This window comes from Passer montanus, unplaced genomic scaffold (genome assembly GCF_014805655.1).
Source record: "Passer montanus isolate IOZ18808 unplaced genomic scaffold, ASM1480565v1 scaffold40, whole genome shotgun sequence".
Taxonomy (NCBI): Eukaryota; Metazoa; Chordata; class Aves; order Passeriformes; family Passeridae; genus Passer; species Passer montanus.
Window position 1 is genome coordinate 7517397 of NW_024368819.1, and position 12636 is coordinate 7530032.

The following is a 12636-nucleotide window of genomic DNA, read 5'->3' on the forward strand; positions in this document are numbered from 1 at the left end:
ATCCTGTGAGAGGCCCTTGGACTGGGCCCACTGATCATTCTGTGGGAACACTACCCCTCTTTTTCCCGACAAGAACAATGCAGCGGAAAATCTGCTAAGACTTTGCCATGGAATTTCCATCCCCACTGAAGGATTTTCCAATACAGGATTAATGTGGACAGTTAATGGCTTCTCAGCTGAGCTTTAACTTAGGTTCAAAAGAATAGGAATGCTCTCTTGGGTGGAATAGCAGGCTACTGGAGGATATGAAATATTTCCTCAGTGGAGGCATTTACCAAAGCCTCTGTAGGACTTCCATGAATCTGTGAAAGCCAAGCCTTTTGAATATTCTCATGTTAATTTATATAGATGTTTTAAAAAAGGAGTCATGGAATCCCATACCTCATATACATTAATTTTCCATCCAGCAGAATAACTTTGGCCATCTTGCACTTCAATGAAAACCTCCTCTGTAAGTTGAGTGTTACTGAATAATGGAAAGTTTCATTTCCAAAATATAATAAAATTGCAGGAATAGTGAAGGAAGTGAACATTACTCGCACTTATGGTACACTCATTTATGACTTTATGAATATGAATTTGTGGTTTCCTTTTATGCTGTTGTTTTGTATAAATGAAATCTACCACAGCATTTAAAACTGGTTTAAAATGTTTCTTTTGTTTCTGCTTTTGAGACTTTTACAAAATAATTATGTTTTAATGTTAGTATTATAAATGTTTATGCATGGGCCTAGTCCAATTACCTCTTAACTTGGTGGAAAGATCCCTTTGAGGTTGATGGGAGCAGGATCAAGTGAATACATTAGTATGCAAAATTATTAATGATCCATAAATTAACAAAGATATTCCTGTCATCTGATTTTCCAATGTAGATATATTACCTAAATCAAGTAGTTCCATAAACAGTGGTATTAATGAAGCCTTATTTTTATATTATTTTTTTCTGAGGGTGAATTTCCATGTGGATTCTCCTATGCCTAACCATGACTGCACTCACACTGCAGCCTTTGCTGCCAGGACAGCAATGTCTGTATCCCCTCGACCTTTGCGGCCAGTTATTTTCATGAGACTTGTAGGAAATGTATACAGAAGAGTCTTTCAGCTCCCTGTTGAATTTGGGCAGAAGTAGCTAACAGATTTTCCAGGGTCTGGCAGATAGGCAACACGAAAGCTTACAAATGCTATAGCTGCAAGTCATATTCCTGGGGAAACTGGATTAAAAGTAAAGGAATGCACACACTGGACTTTGTATCATCAGACTTTGATAATATGCTAAAGGAATGGTTAATAAGAAACCACAAATGCAGACTTAAAAGGAACAAGAAGTAATCTAAGTTTTAATAAGCAACACAGGAAGCCTGGTTATCCCCGTAAGCACAGCTCAGCATTACACAACCTCATGACTTCCCAGGGGAGGCATCTTGTTCCACTGAGACCCCAATGCCTCCCGGAGCTTCCCAGCATACAGTTGGTATTTGAAATATTTATGGTACTGCTACATGCCTTTGGGAGCAGTTGACTCCACCAAGAATGAAGACTTTCTTTATAAGCCAGAACAGGATAGGAACAGATCTTGGCTTGGTTCCCTCTGCCCTTTGGTAAGCAAAATAGGAAATTATTTTACTTAGTTTCTTGGGAATGCACTCTTAAGAATGAGGAAAGAGTCCTTAAACCAGCTAGAAGAGGGAAATGAAGAATTCATAGTGTCAGATCTTATAGTCTTTTTAAATTCTTCTTCATTCTTTCCATCCTTCTAGTCTCCATTTTCAAAAAGACTGATGGAGAAGTAATAGGATGTGTACTGACCATTGGAATTGACCTTGCTTTAGTTATTCTTGGAGGAAGTTGATCCTTACATTCTTTAAATGAATTGATTAATAATCCATAATTGAGAATATATTACAACATTCCATAAATGTAAAAGCCTTAATTCCAACACATTTCTCATTATGGAGTAGATATTTTTATGCTGCCTTCCTGGGGTCCAGATACAGGATATTAGCAGGAGGCTCCCTGAACTAATTCAGCCCTCTGATTATTCCCCGCTGCTGGTTGTCCACATTGGCAGTGATGAGGTTGATACAAAAAATACCAGGATAATTAAAACGGGTTTCAAGGCTTTGGGTCGATTGGTTGATAGGACAGGAGCACAGGTGGCATTCTGCTCACTTCCTTAAGTATCAAGGATGGATGATCAAAGGAACAGGAAAACCCATGTTATCAATAAATGTCTAAAGGGCTGGTGCCCATCAGCACAATTTTGAGAGCAGAATAGACCCCTGTAATCCAGGAGGAAGCAAATAGTGATCTTCTGAGCCATTTGGAGGCTCACAAGTCTATGGGCCCAGGTGGGATCCATCCCAGGGTGATGAGGGAGGTGGCAGATGAGCTTGCCAAGCTGCTGTCCATAATTTATCATTGGTCCTGGCTCACTGTGGAGGCCCCAGATGACTGGAAGCTGCCCAGTGTGATGCCCATCCATAAGGAAGGCTGAAAGGGGGATCTGGGAAACTACAGGCCTGTCAGCCTTACCTGGGTGCCTGGCAAGGTTATGGAATTGATCATCTTGAGTGCCACCACACGGCACCTACAGGATGGCTGGAGGATCAGACCAGCACGAGTTAGGAGTGGCAGGTTGTGCTTGACCATCCTGCTCTCGTTTTATGATCAGGTGACCCACCTAGGTGGATGCAGGAAAGGCTGTGGATGTTGTCTACCTGGACAATTGGCAGCCCATGGCTGGGACAGGTGTACTGTTTGCTGGGTTAAGAACTGGCTGATGGCTGGGCCCAGAGATGGATGGGGATTGGTGCTGCATCATCCAGCTGGTGTCTGGTCACTAGTGGTGTACCCCAGGGACTGGGCCCAGTCCTGTTTAATATCTTTATTGATGATCAGATGAGGGGATTGACTTCACAATTAGCAAGTTTGCAGATGACACCAAGCTGGGTGCAAGTGTTGATCTGCTGGAGTGTAGGAGGGCTCTGCAGAGGGACCTGGACAGACTGGATAGATGGGCTGAATCCAACAATATGAGGTTTAACAATACTATGTGCCAGGTCTTGCAGTTTTTCCCTAACAACACTACAACACAATGGGTTGGGGACAGAGTAGCTGGGCAGCAGCCAGGCAGAAAGGGACCTGAGGGTACTGATTGACAGCAGGATGAACGTGAGCCAGCAGTGTGCTCAGGTGGCCAGGAAGGCCAATGCCATCCTGACCTGTATCAGCAATAGTGTAGCCAGCAGAACCAGGGAAGCAGTTCTTCCCCTGCACTCAGCACTAGTTAGGCCATAACTGGAGTCCTGTGTGCAGTTCTGACCCCTCAGTTTAGGAAGGATGTTGACATGCTGAAGTATGTCCGGAGAAGAGCAATGGAGCTCGGGAACGGTCTGGAACACAAGTTCTGTAAGGAGGGAGCTGGGGGGGTTTACCCAGTAGGTTCAGGGGAGATCTCATCACTCTCTACAACTCCCTGAAAGGAGGGTGTAGCCAGGTGGGGGTTGGTCTCTTCTTCCAGGCAACCAGGGACAGGACAAGAGGACACAGTCTTAACCTGTGCCAGAGGAGCTTTAGGTTGGGTATTAAGGAGAACTTCACAGGAGTGACTGGGCATTGAAATGGGCTGTCCAGGTGGGTGGAACAGAGGATTCAAATTTATTCTTTGTTCCAAGCAGATTTTTAATTTTAACTTAAAATTAAGAGAAAAATAATGAATGAAAGTTAAAGAAGTGTCTCTGCAAATGTTTAGTCATCTCCTTGCAAATCACTATTTACTAGAACTCTACCACTGCCATCAAGATTACTTTTAGAGACAGAAAAAATAGTCCTGAAATAAGACAGATGAATGTGCCAATCTAAGGAACATCCAGACAGAATTGTCTAAATTACAAAACCTTTGAGGATATAATTTCTATATCCTCAGTAGAGTTTGTTAAAAATGTACTGATAAAGGTCTCAAAACTTCTCATTTGCACTTCCTGACACTTCAAGTGGGTGTTATTAATTTTGTGCACATAATGTGTTGTGTAATTTGGCTAATTTATATGCCTAATTTACACCATATTCCTCTTTGCCATTTAGAGTTTGAGATAGGTGGTGAATGAAGCAAAAGAGACAGAAAGAAGAAAGAAATTTTTTCTTTTACTTAGTTTTATCAAAGCAAGATCTGCAAAAGCTTTACTTTGCCAGGAACTTTTGTGTACTGCAGAACAAGACTGTTACAGTGCATATGTTCAAGTAGAGCAAATCAAAGTTCTTTAATTCATTACATTTTATAATTATAATTTTCCTACTTTAGTGTACTTTTAAGACAATTTTAATTTGAAATTGCTTTAAAAATCTACTACTTCAGTTAACATAATTTACCTGTGACATACATGAAAAGATTAATCCATTGTTGTTCTTTAAAAGATGTTAGAACTTACAGTGCTCTAGGGAATGATTTGTATCCTACTGGATGCTCAAGAGGGTCATTCTTCAAAGTTCTAAGTGTGTCAGTATTTTTCTTGCAAATGTTTTTCTGGTCATAAAATGTAACATGGAGAAAGTTATATCCTGAATAGGTGGTTTATTGTTCATTTAGCTGTGTATCATCTTATGAAATCGTTGCCATATTTTTGTGACAGTGTATCCATCCTGTTGCAGACTTCCTCCCAAAAGATTTTTTGTGGGGGTTTTCCACAAGACGAATGTTTAAAAAGTTTGAAATCAATACCTCATGCTTTGCCATGTAGGTGGTATCCAAAAATCTCTTCCAAATATAGCTATGTGTTTTGCAGCACCTGTTTCACAAGTTCTTGGCGCCTGCTCCCTTTATGGGTGAGTATTAGCATTTACTCCAGTAGATAAAACATCTGGTCCAGTTTTTGTTGGTAGTCCCACACAACATCAACAGCTGTACTACTAGAAGAAAAAAAACAACAGATGAGGATGACACACTGGCTGACAGGTCCTTCTTGTCTTAATCCTTTGGCTATTTCTATTAGACTTTGGAATTTACTACTCTGGGTAAAGTGGGGAGGATGCAAAAGCTATACTTCCCTGTGCAATTCTAGTAAAAACAACAGGATACAGAGAAAGGATTTGCACAGCATTGCTTTCAAAGATACCTTATGCAATCCTCAGCAATTTTTTTTTCTTTTTCTGCACCATATCATGCAGCTGACTTGGGAAAGGGCAAGGGCAGCTGGTGAACCTATACAGTCTACCTGTGCCTCCCTGGAGGTCAGAGCAGCTCAGGTCTGCACTGGGGAGTGCTTCATTTGCTGTGGCCTTGTGAGGCTGTGAAAGATCTATCCTTAGCCACTGACAGTATTCTGAGCAGCAGCATTTGAGGCTTAGCAAGCAAGCATTTTAATGGAGCACTGCAACACTGCACACATGAATGTTTGTGTTGTCTATTGTGACAGCTTACGAGATCAGAAGAGTTTATGTGTAAATTCTTAGTTAGAAGTCTTCTCTTCTGCTTACAAAATACCCACAAGTGCAATGGTGGCTACAAATGAGGCTTCCTGATTTTTTTACTACAGTATTTCACAATAAGTGTATATTACGTCCCTGGGAAAACTCTGATTTATGAGACCTTTGAGGTTTAAGTTTTAAGATTCTTTTAGCTTACCAGAACAGAATATAAATTTTTAGCATATTTGAGAAACAGGGACAGGAATTTAAACTTTGCTGATACATACTTGATCATCATTGAACAGACTGATAGTCTTTATTATTTAAAGGAAAATTGCTCTAACAATTACCAGTGACCCTGCATTTGTCTCCTATTGTTTCAATTAAAAATAAATATAAGGACTGTAGTATTTTCATTAAATATTTTAAAGTACTTTACAGAAGAGATCAAGACAATAATAATAGAGAAACTGAGGAAGAGCAAGAAACAAAGGAAAAGAAGAATATAACCCCCCAATATTTTTCTCAGTGTTGCCAGGTAGGTAACTGAAGAAGTCTATGCTCCCACCATGGGACATGAAGGGACAAAAAGGCAGATACCTGTGTTGATCTTACATTACAGCCCAGTGCAAAGCTAAAAACTGGACAACCTTAGCTTCTCCTTTGGAGGAGGGAAGCAACACAGTCTATCTCTTTCTTCCCCTTTCATGTCAGGATGAAAACCGGGGAAAAGTGCTCTGTACCCATTTTTAAAGGCATAGTCAAGACCTTAGCATATGGTCTAAAATGAAAATACTTTGCTGAACTTAACATTAGCTTCTCAGGTAAAGTCACTTTACTACTTTTTCTACACCTTAAAAAAAAAAAAAAAGGAAACAAATTCTTAATGTTCAATGTACTGCCATTATTTACTATTAAGATTCCTATATGCTTGAACTGGTGGTAATTTTTTTCCAGTATTATGAATCTTCATTTGGCACAAGTTGACTGTATTCAATATATCCTAATTTGTTCTAGGTTATCATTGCCTCTGCAGTGGAACTTTAGCACTGATTCTGAAAAAAATGAGGAGTGCAAAGGCAACTGTTTGCAAGACAGAGCTAGATAGTTTTATCAGAGTAAGAAGTTCAGTATTTCACCCTCTGAGTAGATTTTATTTTTAAGGCGGTTTCCCAGAAGCCACACAGAAAAGGGAAACAAAGCTAAAATTGGGACAAGGTCAGCTGGATATAGACGTGACTGTAACAAACCTCAAATAGTTCTGTTATTTTTGTTTCAGCTAAAGTTCAGAGAATTTTTATTAGGAATCTAACCTAGATATTTACACAGGAATTGGAAAGAACAACTTTCTAATGGCTGCCCAGCAGGGAGGTTATATTCATAACTGGTGTTAACTTCATACTCGATGCTGACACATATCAGTTTAAACATTCAAATATTGGGAAGCTTCCCTATACTAAGGGTATAACATATTAGAAAGTAAAAGACTGGAGAAATACTTTGAGCCAATTTTTAATTACTCCTTTCTTGGAAATATGTATATATATACATATACATATATATGTGTGTGTAAATATATACAAATGTGTGTGTGTATATATATATAAATATATATATATTTATGTATATATATATTGTATATATAAATATATACAATATACTAATGTAAACACATGTATTTTATCAGAATAATCAGATGATTATTTTTCATTTTAAGGGCTTCACAATCCATGTGAGTAAGAATGTCAGTTCTTACTTAAACAAGATACAAATGCAGATAGTGCATATTTTCCAAGCATAAATTCATTATTTCAAATCAATTGTTAGGGCTAGTTTTTCTCAATTAAAGAAAGACATGCTTTTTACTTTAGACACTCCTCTTCTAAAAGGAACTTACTCTATCACAGATGGAGCAAATACTTACATGTTTATGGTGTCTTCATGGGACTTCACCCTGCTGCCCTCCACCCCCCCTCGCAAAACTGCTCCAAAACATTAGGTATCAGATAACATAAGTCACAGAGGTACTCAGAATTTCCTCTGTTGCTAAGAATAGACATTACTGTTAGAGGTTTCTCTGAGAAGGTATCTGCAAATTAGAGTTAATTTTCTGTCCAAACTAAAATAGCTTAAATTTATTTGTTCTCCTAGAAGGCATGTTACTTTAAATTGAGAAACGCTGAATATCCCAAGTTGCTGTTTACTTGGAAGTTTTAGATCTGGGAAGATTTAATTTAGATGATTTCTACATTTTGTTGCTGATGTGCATATACAAAGAATATTCTGTCATTTTGACTTTCATTTTCGTGATGATTTTATTGTTTATTTTTCAGTGTTGAAGCATACAGATATTATCTTTTTTATGTGCATTTAAGTAAATACTAAGCCAACCTATAAAATACATAAACAGCACACTGGGAACATAGGTATACTCTGTATGCTTGTAGTGAAGGCTGCTGTCCATTCTTCTGAAAGACGACACTTGACAATTCGTGCGACATGGAAAATACAGAGGTTTTAAATAGGGATACAGCTAAAATGCAAAACTCAGCCAAGGGCAACAATATCCCTTGCAAACTGTTTTTAACAGTTGCAAACTGCCAAATCCTTTAACAACAGAATTAAGTCTAACTGACAGCTGAAGAAAAGCACACCTGATACTTAAGAGATAAACATGTATAATTTTCAGTGTCAAAAAAAAGGGAGGCTAGATCTAACCTTCAGCCTGGATTCAGAATGTCATGATACAGAGGGAAATGCAGTTTCTTTTCACTCTATCTTGGTCATTATCATACGGGCTAAGCCGCAAGCTGTCTCTAAATCTTTCTTAAAAATGGGATCAAGAAGGCAATTTAAAGGCATCTAACTGCAAATATACCACAGTAATGGCATCTAGCTGCAGATATACCACAGGAGTCTTCATACCTTGTGACTAATCCTAAGGACCCTGTAAAGACAGGCCACATAGAAAGCATCTCAGTGGGACTACTCTCATTCTTAAAACCACGAATGTGTTAAATTTGTTCACAAATTTTGGTTCTTATTGTATAATTAGTGAAAGTTCTTGATTCTCATTGCATAAAATCACAGTAATGCACAAAGATGGGGACTAAAAGATGAGCTACTTTTTTTTCCATTTTACAGTGTATAAACTAGGTGCAAGAAGATGGAGAGTCCTTGTCCAGGCTGGGCGGGGAAATCTTGGCCAAGCCCTGAACTCTTAAGTTTAATCTGGGTACATTTATCTGACAGCTGTAATTTTAGTTTCAATAAAAAAAAGCTATTCATTTACTAATTTGATGTAATGACATTTGATTGAAGGAGTAATTTCAAGTAATTCAAGTAATTTGAAAAGAGATTTTTTTCTGCTGTCCACCTTAAAAGACCACCAGTAAATTAAACAATTAGAACTGGTTACAAAGGTAAGCTAAAATCTAAACATAATAAGACACTGTTTTCAGCATTTCAAAAGAACTAAATACAACACATCAGCAGCTTCAAAATCCTTTTGAATAAGTGCACTCAGAAACAACTAACTAGCAAACAAAGCTTTTATGAAGACAGTGTGGTCAGTGAACTTTTGGCATGTCAATTCTATATAATGTAGGCCTCTAGAAATATTCCTCACATTTGAGTAAATAGAAAAGAGCCAAATTTAGCAACAGATGCTCTGAATGGTGCATGATGATTTGTTGCTTTTTACAAAGTTTGACAGGCAAGAATTTCTGTAAAAAGAAAAGCATACTCCTTACCTATTGTTAAAAGGATGTAATTTTTCTTACATTTTGAAGGATTGAGAATAATAAAGTGATCAGAATCTCAGAGACCAGTGGGATGATTTTATCAGAATACTTTACGTGAAGTTCTGTTCTTTTCAAGTAATACAAGTACTGATTAAACAACATCCCATATCATGGGATAGCTGTTCTATATCCTAGAATTTATCATAATTTCTAGGCAATAAAGCTAATTCAACTGATAGATAGAACATCTTAGTCTAACAGAGTGGGTCAGGTAGTACAGAATCACAGAACATTCTGAGTTGGAAGGTACACACAAGCATTGTTGAAGTCCAGCTGCTGGCCCTGAACAGGAAAGGCCCAAGAATGACATCATGAGCAACACATAAAAAATAATGTCCTTTGAAAATAAAAAACCTTAGGTTTGGATTTTTTTTTTTTTAGCTATTGATTTCATGTAAATATGCACATGAAGATTTATAGAAGGAAAAAGTGCTTCAACCTCCAGAATAACAAAAGTGATAAGAAATCAGTAGGTAACTGTATATCATTGTCTTTGGTGAATGTCAAAGCAGAATCAGCATAGCTTCAGCAAACATAGTTTTGGGGTGTTTCCCTTCCCAAGTCTTTCAGAAGGGCTATTTTACACCTCCAATAGGAAATCTTCATTCTTAATGTACAATTGTGAAAATGCCAAATAAGAACATCAATTATTAAAAAGGATAAGGGCATCAAGGTGGATTGATTCTACTAATATGATGAAAAAATGCTTTGCAAACATAATCTAATAAAAAATTGCACTAAAAAAGTTGATTTTCTAGGTTTTGATTCAAGAAAGTGATTAAGCACATGCTTAAAGTTTACTTTCCTGAACTGGAGGCCTTTAACAATTAATATGGACCTCTGAAAATGGGATACAGCACAATCTGAAATATGCTGGGCTCACAGATAAAACAGGGCAGAAGTGACAATCGGATGTCTAACAGTGTCTCTTGTACCACCAGAACCACTAAAAGAATCACAACAGCAAAAGCAAAAGCTAGAGATGCATCTGTGCCTGGCTTCAGCACACAACAAAAACAATCCTGCCTTTTTGGTTTGCTCTTTATTAGTTCTCATTCTGCTCAGAATTCACAACAAAGTTGCTTGTACCATCTGAATATATCAATTGTTTTAATAAATTTTGTTGTAAGTTGGAATTGTTTCATCACTTTTTGTTTTTTCTTCTTTCATAATTGCATACTTTAGAGTTACATAATCTGTTTGATTTCTGAACATCTTTTTTGTAGATGTTGCACGGAGTCTTAAAATAGGAAAGATATTGTGTAGGCTGGTGTCATTAGAACATTGTTCAGCATATTGTTTCATTAAGAATGGATATGTTGCAAACTTTTCATGGCAATTATTACAATAGAAGCCTTTGTTTACTTTTCTTAAGTTTTTTCCCTGCTTGGTTACCTATTATTAAATAAATTTTTATGATGTCATGGTTCTCACGAAATCTCCATAGAGTCAAGATATATTTATATGAAAAATATATATTTATATAAAAAATAACATGTTGATATAAAATCAAAGTGCAAACTCTGGGCAGCATAACTCAGATCCGAATAGTTAAAAATAGAATTGTAGCAGTAAATGAGAGGCAAAAAGGAGAGGGAAAGGAATCAAGATTAGACAGCAAATCAAAGCTGACAAAATATGTTTAAAAGGAAAATGCTGTTCCTCACTGGCATCTGTGGATATAACTAAAATCAACTCTGTGTCATTTTGATAGACATAAACATTTAATTCAAATGGCAAATATATTTTTTTTTTCTTGAGAGTTACCCAAAACAAATAAGAGTGCCCTCTCCAAATTATCTACAATTAGAATGCATTCAATGCATTTTTAAATTCAATTATAATTTGCTCAAGTATAATTATTAGACATTTAAACTATGAACTGGTATGCTTAATTGGGTAATCATGGTAAGTCACACATTATTCATGTTACTTAATAGGATGAGCATGCAAGCAGGTACTTACTAAAATAATGAATAGTCTAAAATCTACTTCTATGAGCTCAAGCCTGCAGTTTTTAAGTTCAGCAAACATGAATGTCCCAAATTTAATTGCTAAATATTCCCAAAAATATGTGATGGGGCATATTTAGTATTTATTTAGTTTTTTTTAACATGGTTGATTGAATAATTGTTGAGTTTTTGCAACAATATCCTGATATGCTTTTTTTTTTTTGGTTCATTTGTTTTTCTCTCTTGTTTTTTGCCTGATCACTGTACTAGGCACAAGCTCAAAGCTATTTATGGGTAAAAACACCAATGATGAAACAAAAGCCAGAATACAGAAGATATGAAGAACTTATTAAATATTTTATGATACTTTGAAAAAATAGAAAGCAAATTCAATCATTCAGACTAAGATGCTGTATTTTGCTAAATATGCAAATACAGTAAGGATAAACGAATTAGTCAAAAGTGAAAATTTGCTACAGCCTTTGAATCCCCAACAATCAGACTTATGTAATTAATGTAATATAAGTATGCATTTCTGTGGAATGTAAGGATTGAAATTAATGAAAAATGTGGAAGAAAATGTGGAATAAAATTGATGGAAAATAAAATTTCCGTGAAAAATGGTCATTTATGGAATATGTCTTTTTTCATTGGTCTTTCATATAGCATATTTGTTTTCCTTTTCTGTAAAGCCGTTGAAGAGAGAAGAGAAATGTATAAAGCCTAGGTATTCCTAACAATCATTCAGAGCATCTAAACTTGACACAAGCTTTGACTTTGACATTGCTATTTTAAAGTCGATCTAATACTGTTACCCTGGAAAAGAGCAGTCCTGTCTTTTCCCTCTCCATCCCACCCAGAACTGATCATTTCTGCCCACTCCCTTGCAGCAGCTACAGTGACTTGATCAGTCTCAGGGAGATCAGGTCAATACACTCATGTTGTTTAAAACTCATGATATTCTTCCAGGGTTAACTTTAAATCAATTTACCTTGGTAGTAGAAAAGAAGCAGCAGAAATGTGGTGAAAGCTGGACCATGCATCTCAGCATCAGGCAGTTTTTAGGTCAGCTTACATTCATCATGAAACTGATCTTCAACAAGATGTCTAAAAAGTATGACATGAACTGGCTTTGGTTTCCTCACTGCAATAAAAAATGCTGATGATATGAGATTTCTCAGCCAACTCTGACTGAGGCTTTTATTCATTTTTCTTGCTTGTTTAATGACAGGGGACATAGAGAACATTTTTTACTGTAGTTTCTGCTATACCTGTTGAACACAGGTTCCAGAATCATCTTTACCTTCTCTTACTTCCTCAGCTCTAGTCCCTGTTTTCAATCACTCACTTTACCATGGTGCTGCTCTTTATATCAGTGATACATATTACTGTCAAGACTTATATTGATACATACATATTCCTATTAATATCAGAACTCATAGTTCAATGCTTAATAGCAAAAGAGATTCTGCTTACAA

General features: G+C 36.7%; 1 long non-coding RNA gene across 1 annotated transcript; it reads right to left on the minus strand.

The window, feature by feature from the left end:
- Window positions 1–3579: 3579 nt before the first annotated feature.
- On the minus strand, window positions 3580–7377 carry LOC120506942. The gene is made up of 3 exons (XR_005628648.1): window positions 7328–7377; window positions 6147–6256; window positions 3580–4902 (listed from the first exon to the last, which is right to left on the minus strand). It is a non-coding gene; the product is annotated as an uncharacterized LOC120506942 (long non-coding RNA).
- Between the last annotated feature and the right edge of the window lie 5259 nt (window positions 7378–12636).